Source organism: Dicentrarchus labrax, unplaced genomic scaffold (genome assembly GCF_905237075.1).
Source record: "Dicentrarchus labrax unplaced genomic scaffold, dlabrax2021, whole genome shotgun sequence".
Lineage (NCBI taxonomy): Eukaryota > Metazoa > Chordata > Actinopteri > Moronidae > Dicentrarchus > Dicentrarchus labrax.
Window position 1 is genome coordinate 12,101,711 of NW_026136705.1, and position 10,576 is coordinate 12,112,286.

At 40.7% G+C, this 10,576-nt stretch overlaps 1 protein-coding gene across 2 annotated transcripts in view; it reads right to left on the reverse strand.

Moving 5' to 3' along the window:
• Positions 1 to 1,252, reverse strand: part of gabra3 (gamma-aminobutyric acid type A receptor subunit alpha3) — an 85,412-nt gene extending 84,160 nt beyond the window's left edge. The window contains exon 1 of one of the 2 annotated variants that reach the window (XM_051401944.1): positions 697 to 1,252. The gene's annotated coding sequence lies outside the window, so the exon portion shown is untranslated. The remainder of the gene's footprint in view (positions 1 to 696) is intronic. The other variant, XM_051401946.1, reaches the window with a different exon arrangement.
• Between the last annotated feature and the right edge of the window lie 9,324 nt (positions 1,253 to 10,576).

The window sequence follows — 10,576 nt, forward strand, 5'->3', positions numbered from 1 at the left end:
TACCGGGGGTTTTTATTCAAGGTTAAGTTAGCCTCTGCTCAACAGTGTTGTCACTGGTTGCGGTAGCTCGTTCCCAGCACGCTGGGTCAACGCACGAGACTGGAGTTTACAGTGCAGGTGCGGGATTTATTAGCAGAAACGTCACGCGCGCCGTTGTTTAATTGCCCATTAACGGAAAGTAACAATTAATGGCTCGAGCCGCGGTGTCGCATTGTGTTGCCGTTCGACTGTCCCGAAGAGTCAAGCTGGAGGAAGAAGAAAAAAACAATTTAACACCGCCATTGTCTGAACGCTGAATTCCCCACAAATAAAGAGAAAAAAACCCACACATTTGTTGCTTACAGCTGCCCGAACAACACTTTAAAAACACCCTGACCAAATGTTTTTTTATTATTTTTTTTTATCGTAGCGGGAAACAGTGTAGCATGCAGCGCCGCAACCCCACATCAGCATCATCCCCACTTGAACACGCGAGGGAGACCTGTTAAACCATCAATTATACTGCGGTAGACACACAAACAGCAGTTGTTGCATGTGAATGAAACATTGCCACTGAGCACATTTGCGACCACGTCCGGCTATTACCCTGACACCGACATGTGCCAAACCTAACAAATCACGTTACATGAAACACACCATAGGTAATGACTAGCATTTTAAAAAAAAAAAAACAACAACCAACAAGAATAATCTCACCAGCAGCTGTACGGGTTGTGCTCCTGCTGTTTCTTCTCTCTCCCGACTGGGTTTCCTTGGAGTTAATGAGGTTCTGACGTTTGGTCCGACTGATGTCTCCCTCAACTGTTAGTGTCCACTGGGTTTGGAATTCTTTTTATTTATTTATTTCTTTTTTCCAGCGGTGAAATAATAGGGAAATCGGCGTCCTCTCGCAAAGCTCTGCCCTCTTCAAACTAACCTTCCCGCCCCCTCCTTCTACCCATCTCAGATTGGTGCTGGCCAGGAGGGGCAAACCCTGAACTGGAGGGCTGCTTTAGCGGCGGCTGTCTGTCACGCGGATCAATGCCCACATGGACATGCGGGTGGACGTTTGCGGGAAGGCTCACTGTTAACCGACCAGCTTGTCAGTGATGCTCTCGGCAGCTGGAAGGGACTCTTTTTTTGTGTGTGTTTTTTTTCTTCTTCTTTTCCTCCCCTCCTCGTGCGTTATTGCACAACAACCTCCCAGGCGAGGGAAAGCAGTGAGTGGGCCCCCTCATTCAGCGGGCTCCGGCGCTCGGAGCGGTACTGACGCAGGTGCCCAAGGTCCAACCGCGGCTGACAGCGATGCCAAAGCCTTTGAGCTGCTGCTGACAGTGATATAGCAATCTTCATCTGAGTCATTGCAGTAGTAGGAACAGGGGAGGGGGGCAGATCAGTAACACTCTGTGACCTTGGGGGTGGTGTGGTCTGATCGGTGAGAGGAGCTGGAACAAAATCTGGCCATGGGGGAGAGACAAATGAGACGTTTTCACCTTATTCTCAAAGATGTGCTCAAGGTGCCCTTGTGCAAGGCATGCAATGCCACCTCTAACCCTTGCTCATGCAGCAGCAAATAGTACAAGACTGCACTTGTACTGTGCCAAATCCCAGGTGTGTTTGTGTGAATGTTTGTGCCAGCCAGCAGTCTCTGACCTGATTTTGTTCTGTGCCACAGGATCGAATACATTGCAACTGGCAAAAAATAGAAAAAAACTGACACGATTGACCTGTCAGTCAGCTCTGAGCTTGCATTTGAATAAATGTTACAGCTCTGTGGATCTGATAATTGCTGCAGTCAATTGGCACCATGAATATCTTTTGGATTTATTTTAAAGGCTAATTCTAACTTCTTTTCTTTTCTATCCATGCACCCCGATATATACCCTGCTGTGTTTTCTACATGTTTTTACTTTGTTGTCGGATTGAAAAAATGTTGCTTTCATGTATTTCTTCAGTCAAATAAACAGAAAACAGAGATTTCCTCTTACAACGTAAAGTGAAATGGCACTTTAATGCTGCATGCTTCATTTTGTGCTTCACAATTTACAATAGTTGTCATGTTCTGTCAAATCCCTCATCTCTGATAAACAACATTACAATATTACTCTTTACAATGGTGTTCAGACTGCCCTTAAATATACATTATTACTGCTAACAGTAATATCTACAGTTGGCGCTCTTGATGCTCATGCACTCAGGCTGCAGTAGCGAGTGGTAAACTAAATGAATACTTAACATTCATGAGTAATAAATGAGAATTTTTTGCAGACAAAGCCCTCTGAGATAGGTTATCATTTTAGCTCAGATGATGCCCGAACCTTCGGGAGACCTTTTAACTGTAAAGACCTTAGACCACGACGGACCTCCCTTTTGAAAATGAAATGCTCAGTACTCTCTATATTTCTACCAATAAAAAGAGATTGTGCTTTCTGTCACATTTTATTCATCTTGGATACATCTGTGCCAATAACAAAGAGCTGTGACTCTTTCCCCACCTATTGCCTGGCTTTTCTGAAAGGGAAACAGGAACACAGGATTTCTCATGTGAGGTCCACCCCAAGGTTTCTTAGATCCATAATTAAGTTGCTGTGGAAGGGTTTCCCCTCGTTGTTGCTAAGGGTCTAAGGTTGGGGTGCCATTTCCATTTATCATTTTCATTTATTTTTTCATTGTGAAGTCCTTTGAGACTGTAATTGTAATTAGAGGCTGTAATAAACTTGATTTGCTGTGGGCCCCTGCGGGCTGGGAGAGGGAGAGGTGCCGGCCAGTTCTGCCAAGGAGGATGTGAGCCACAAATAGAGACATAGTATGGGTGTTTGACAGTAGGTCCTGTGTGCCTATTTAAGGGTGAAATTCATCCATGCACCCCGAAGCTAAAGGGTTCCCTTCCTATATCACCAATACCACCTGCTGTGTAAGCTTATTTCTTTATTCTCTGTCCTTTGTTTTTGTGTGTGACCTCCCATGGTGTAAAGGATCTACTAGGACTTCTTATAAAGAAATTGTGACCAGTTGAAAGCATGACATTTAACACCTATTACACATTTTATTCACTTGTATATCTTCTTTAATATATGTGGCTAAGCCCAGTGTGCCATTACCACTCTTTCTGCAGTTACCAAGGGCCTTATAGTTTGCTTCCTTTCAATAATTCCTTGAGCTGGCATAATCATGCCCTCTGGCTAATAATTATAAACTCTGGAAAGTGACACTGAGATATGTGTATGTCTCGGCTGCTTTTGTTAATTAGTCCAAGCCTGTGGACAAAGATGTATTGGCTTTTGGAAAAACTGTACGCAGGGAAAAATGTGATTTGTTTAAAACTGGACTTGACAAATATTGTACTGTAGAAACTGTACAACATAAGGGAAAGATTTATTGGGTAGATATTTGATAAGTGCATTTTTTGATAATTATAGCTTTACAAATTTATTTGGTAGTCATCAGCTCATAAATCTGACCATCACTGCAATTCCAGGTCCAAACACTGTAATCCCTGTAGAGCCTAAATTGTTCGAGAAGCAGACTTGAGACTCAAGGATTGTCAACGCCTGGTCAAGTTCAGTTTGGACTTGAATGAGAAATTCTTATCACTCGATAACAACTACTTCTGGGGGTCACTTTGAGTGAAACACTTAGGCCTCGAGAGGTGCTGCTGTGCTGCCCAAACGGTTGCTCCCGGTGGCTCCGAGCTGTGAAAATGTGTATCCGAATGTCATGTTGGCAAGCAATCTCATTGTTAGATACCAACCTTCTTGTTTTCTTCTTTTCTCTGCGCCTAATGAGTGTGACCTTTTCGACTTTTTTTTTTTGTATTCCTGAAAATGAGGCTGCTGTTTTTCCTACATTCATTATCGTATATTGAAAAGGGGGAGCTCTGGCTGTTGTGTATGTGCCCAGGTCTGAACCACAGGTGCAAGGGTTGTCAGGGCTGATAAATAAATGCAAGATTTGAAGACTTGATGCATTTTCTGTTATGAAGACGGAGCAGCGAGTTAGATTCTTACAGATGGGCGCATTATGTCGTCACATGAGATAAATCAGTGATTGACTACCCACTGTAGAGCCGCCTTGTGGAAGCCCCAAATAGCTGCTTAAATGAATGAACAATCAATCCCATCACTACGCGTAAAACAATGTTGATGATGTGTAAAATGTGACAATGTATATATTTACAGACAAGTTGAGAAGAACACAAGTTATGCGTGCCACATCAGCTCGCCATCAGCTGATCCCAATTAGCTAATTACTGTGAGCATTTAACGCCAGGCAGTCATTGAAGCTGTCAGCTCTTCATTTAAGCCATCAGCTCTTCTGTCATTCACTGCTCATTGTGTGGATTCACCACCCCAGCCTCTTCCTGTTCTGGTTCCCTCGTAATCAGGTACACTCGCAGTGGTATGTTTCTGCAGGCCTGTCCCTCGTAATGATGTGCATTCCACATCTCAGCGTTTTGTATTTGCAGGTCAGTTCACCACCGGGGCGATCACATCATGAGCTGTGTAGATTTTGACAGGGAGAACCGCCAAGTGTCTGTGTTGCCAAATACCAAGTGCGTAAACATTTTTACAATAATAGTTTTCACTTCATGACAGGAATGTTTCTGATTTAAATGTGCACAATTCACTACGGAGCCCAACTTTGCATTTAAATGTTGTATATTGCTTTAGGAGGAAGTGCTGTGATCGTCACATAAAAATCAAGCAACACAAATCATTGTCAACCGTATAATTAATCACCAAATGCAATGGGACTCAGCTCATAAACACTGTCATGGTCCAAAACAGAAACTTGATGCTAATTGCTTTTGAAAAATATTGTTGCTTGTTAACAAGTCCTCCCTCCATCCATCAATCTATCCTCTCTCTGTAACGGTTGTACTGTCTCCCAGAGTCTTCACTCTTGGACTAAACGTGGTGACATAATGACCCAAGGTCATTCAGTTCACCATCAGGAGTAAAAGAAGTAGCCTGTTAAGTAATAAAGTACGTCCATCCACAATTCCAACCACCAGCCACTGACTTTTCACAGCACTATAAGACTGTTGCGCTACTTCCTGTCAGGCACAGATTATATCACCCAGCTGCCATGTAAATCTAATTTATCTGGGAGTTTTTTGTACATATTTATTTATTTTTTCATTTAGATTTCATTTAATTTGTAATTTTGGAGGGATGCTTCTTAAACTTATAAGATGATGACTTCCACATGGTCTCATGCTGCTCAAATAAAATCCCCTCAAAGACTCAGCAGCAATCTGAATTCAGACCTTTTGAGCTCAAAATAATCCCAGATGGGACTCTGGCATTTCACACACAAGATGTGCAGCCGCATCGAGGACAAGAGGTGCTCATGGCCAAACTCGATGCTCTGCAGCAGTGCTTCTCAGTTCTGGTTCTTGGCACTCGGGTATTGCTGGTTTTCTATACCATCACCTCATTAATTAAAGCTCATTGTATTCTGCTGCTTAATGAGTCCTTGATTAGATGACTAAAATTAAGGCCAAGAACGCATTTAAACTGAAAGTCCTTTTAACAGTCGTCCCTAGATGTATATATACAGCAGGCCTTGTGAGACTAGATGAGTGCTGCATGTCCCAGAAGTGCTATAGCCTATCTAGCTGTTGAGCACAGAGCACAAGTTTACATTTGTTCTGAAAGCTAGTTCTCTGGAGATTGCACAGGTTTGTGCTTCTGGATCAGACTGACTTAAGTTCCCTGTTGTGCATTTGTGCTGTTTATTTCACAAAGTACAGCTTTTCTAACTTGGCAAAATACTGCAATACACTCTATATACTGTATGTATATGCATGAATGTGCATATTTTACAAGGTAGTCATGCACTAATACAAGCAGTTATTCACCAACTATACTCTATACTCTATACTATACAAGAGTATACTTGGTGAAACTGGAATTGTTCTGAATAAGAATACATAGAGATGAGTACTATGCTGTTGGCAAGTTGTAATGTCATACAGACATACTGTATTGCTTAATATAGCCATTACATTCAGAAGCTGTACTGTATCTATATCTATATCTTCTCTCAAATGTTATTATGGTAACACACATTACTAACACACAGAAGCTGTGTCACTCCAACCATTTTACAGTTGAACAGTATCATTAGGAGTAAAATAAAACAAAATAATAACGAACAATAAAACTAAATGCAGGTTTTTATTTGGTAAGCAATAATTAAAGAAAAACTACTCAAGAGCAGGCATAAAGATTGTGTTTCCTGTTTTGTCTTCACATCTAACAGAATACCAATCAGGTAATTAAATTCTACGTCTAGTTTATATAAATAAAAACCATCCAATTGAAGCTTTAATAAATTCAGCTCAGTCTTGTCCTTCGATTAGCCTTATGGTGGTCTGAGCTGCAGGAAGATGCACCAACACTGCAAGAGGGGTCTGGATGTTGGCTGTCAATTAGGAGTTCTTTATGCTAATGTGATACCTGAAAGCTAATACATGCAAACACATTTTTACACTGTTAGATGTAAGAAGACTTCTTCCAAAACTGTACATAACCCCCATTAACACACATGCTACTTAAAATCATCATTATATCATGTGACATGACTGGCCATTTCTGCTGCCCGCTGCTAATGTCTGCCACTATTTGAAGTCTCAACGGTCCGCCATTAAAGTCAATGAAGATGTCGCCACTTTGACTTTATCCCTTTGAATCGACTGATCCTGAGCTAAGTGTTCTCTTTCCACTCTAATGTCTCAGCTGTTGAGTGCCCACATATTTTTTACAAACTACAAAGCTGTGATTGGGGGATCACAACATGTGCCCAAAGCCAAAACAAAATCTAGTTAAAGGTCCAGTGTGTAACATTTAGGAGGATCTATTGACAGGAATGGAATATAATATTCATAGGTATGTTTTCATTAGTGTATAAACACCTGAATGTAGGAAACGTTGCATTTTCATTACCTTAGAATGAGCCGATGGTGCAGGTCACATTCCGTGGCAGCCACCATGTTGTACTGCCATGTTTCTACAGTAGCCCAGAATGGACAAACCAAACACTGGCTGTAGATAGAACTGTTTGCTCTTTTCGTGCATTTCGTGGCCTTCATAATTTCTCACTCGCGCTTGGAAAAGAGGGTGAAACAAGTCACAATCGGCAACTACACCGCTAGATGCCACTAAATCCTGCACACTGGTCCTGTGTGGGAGAGCTCACAGTGAGATGATGGATCATGGATTAACAACAATAACTTAATATTGTATTTTATTTATTTAAGAAATTGTATTGAAATTCCTAGAAAGCATAGTAACTCTTGAGAATTTTCTTAAAATGTCACCACAAGCACAAACTGTTAGTACAAAGAATCTTTAGAATTGGACCCCTGGGGGTAAAACCGTATAATTCTGTAGTTTTAACCAAGAACTCTTTGTGTGAAGTTACATCAATCTCTGCTGAAGTTAAATAGAATAATAAGGACGTAATGAATAATGCACAATTAATGTTAATATTAAAGGAAAGAAATTCAGCTAAAGCTTGGCTCTGTAAAAATGCAATGGTAATGGTAATACAATGCTATTGACAGTGCTCATGAAATTCTAATAATGTTGGAAGGAGAACTACATTATAAATGCCTCTTTTGTAATCCAAGAGAGAATTGAGACACATTTCTTATATTCTAATAATGTGATTATAGAGTAGCTGGGTGATGGAAAAGATTTTAAATTCTTGCTTATTGTTTATTTTTTAATTGCCGTTTTTGTCTCCAGCATGCGGACCAAAGCAGGAAAAGATTAGCAGGATGACAGCAAAGGTCCAATGAGAACATTTTGCAAGGTACACACAGGCCAGTTACTTACTTAACAATGAGGGCAGACACAGGCTGTATATAGGTTTTCATGTAGCTTTTCTTCAGGAAGAGCATGTTCAATTCGAACCCTTTTTTAACATAAGGTTTAATGTTTCATCAAGTAAAAATAAAAGTTCACATAGTGTCCATTTCTTAGATGTACATCTTCAGACAGGCCCTGGTGATTTGAGCTACATGCACCATCACTGAAAAAAACCTGGCTGCCAGTGAGCTCTATAGGCTTCAAAGAGTTTGCAGTTGTGATGTGGATTTTATGAAGCAGAAACTATTCTTTCAAGATTTTCGAGATGGAGAATACCCGAAAGAAAGACTTCTGCCAGGGAATGTTTCCTGCAGCACTCACACAGACATGACACCCTTAGATCCTTGAATTCAGCTGTGAGCTGAAATCCCCCTTAAATTACACATAATTTAACTAGCTATGCCTTGCACGTCTAACTACATTATGTGCACATACATTTTTATTTGCGTAAAAGTACATACAATCCTGTGTCACTTAGACCTCTGTTCATTTCTGCCTTCCAGTTAAGTAGAGTTTTTATTGAACAAAAATCTATGTTTTTGGAAATCTCTTGTTGTAGACAAGGTTCCTAATGTTAATCAGAGAGATGTGATGAATTCAGGAGATGAAGAGGGAAAGAAGCTTATCTAGAGAGGAGAGACACAGCAGCCCTTGCAATATATCCTAAGAGGATGCAAACTTAGTCTTTCTGTAGATATAGTTGGCACTGGCAGCATAGCATTGCTGCAGTGCATGGAAGTAGTAATTTAAAGTAAACCAACAGCTATTAATTATTGATGTGTTATGAGAGACAACCATACATCATTATGGCATTTTAGGTGCAAAGAAAATAAGAAAGAATTATTGAGTAGGCAGCAGTTAGGTCAGCCTGAGTAAACAAGGGAATGGGAAATGCAAGCATACAAAAATCAACTTGCTGATGTGCTAAAGAAACAAATACCATCCTGGAAGACCTGACCTTCTGCAAAGGTCCATCATTCAGCTTTCTGTTTACTTTGGAGAGCTCACTGTGCCACAGGAAGATGCAGTAAATGCTTTACATTAGGCATAGGGAAGTGAGAAGCATAACTACAGCGGAAACACCCTGAGCCTGCAGCCAAGGCTGAATAGTGAACACTTTAAAGCTTGAAAAAAATGTGGCCAGGGCTTTCATCAACAGCCAAAGGCAGCTTCAGAGGCAGATAAAAAAAGAGGAGTGAGCATCTGTGGTGGAAGAGAAACGACTTCACTGTATCTGGGACCCAAAGTGGGAAAATTCATGTCAAGGGATAGGTGGCTTACAGTAATTTATCATATACAGTAATGACAGGTTTTAGTTAATAAAATGCATTTGCTGAAAGTCTAAGACAGCCATTTTAATCTGATCCCCTCCACCTCCCTATTTATAGGTGAGGCTGGAATCTGATTCTGGTTAACATAAATCACCACTGGGTCTTTGGTTCCTCAGAAATTAAAAAAATGATCGATTATATCCCATTTTCTGACAATCAATAAAGCCTGCCTAGTGACTGGAATTGATCAACATGGTGGCAGAAAGAGGCTGACAATCAGGGTCATGAACTTTACTACCACCGTAGGAGGTATGGTAATGAAAGGCTCTGAAGCAATTATCTCGTCAACCCTGGGATTGTGCATTTGATCAATGGACCAATATGGCCTCATGTTTACAGTCACCTTAAGTCTTCAGAAGCCTTTGCGAATGTGTTGGACCTGTCAAAGAGCAATAATCAACACTGTGGAGTTTGTGTGACTTTAAGCCCCAGTTCAAATGTCACAACTCAAAGCACATCAGCACAGCTCTGGAACATCTTAAAGGACATGTTCTGCAGCTGTGTTTTTTTTTTCTTTTCTTTTTTGTTTTGTGGTCAGCACACATACGAGATCACAAACAAGTGCTGGTTCAAGAAATGTGTGTTTGTGCTACAGAGGTATGCGTAGGTTTGACAGTAGCTAGAGTGTCCATGTGCAGTCAAGACAGCAGCAAGGCTTCCAGTGAAGCATATTAAATCAACAAAAGCAACTCTGTGGTTGGTCTTAGTCATCCTGTGGTTTCTATCAGAACAGAAAGCAGAGTTATACTTGTGAACAGTGGTCGTTGTCACTCAAAATAATTCCCCTACCCCGGTGTTCTGCACCTGTTTCTCTGGGTTTTGAGTTTTATTGAGAGGTATTTTTAATGTGCTACTTTTTTCTTCATTATGATTAAGTTGTTGATAGTAGTTTATAAATTGTGAAAAATAGTAAAAAAAACCAACAACACCTAAGATAAGATTGAAATAGCTTGTTAGGTCCAACCAACAGTCCAAAAGCAGCACATCCTCACATTTGAAATGCTGAAACCATTTAAATATTTGTCAGTTTTACATCTATTATTAAAACCTTCACCGATTCATTTTCTGTGAATCAACTAATTATTGCAGCAAGTACAAGCGTCACAAAGCCAGGATTGAATGTGCTGGATTACTTAAAATTGTACAGGTACGCAAAACTGGAAACTTAGAGTTAGATGAGATGATTGATACCACTCACATGTCTGTACACTAAGTAGGAAGTAGAGCCGTGCGTGGGGCTGTTTTCTTAATCCCGTTGCTGTAACACTTGTCCACTCCCACCTGCTCCCGCAAACATTGTGACCATACAAGAGAGATTGTGTGTCTCTTCCTGTCCCACAGGTGAAAAAATGTTATTTTACTGTTTCAGTCACTGACAAATGTCTCCAA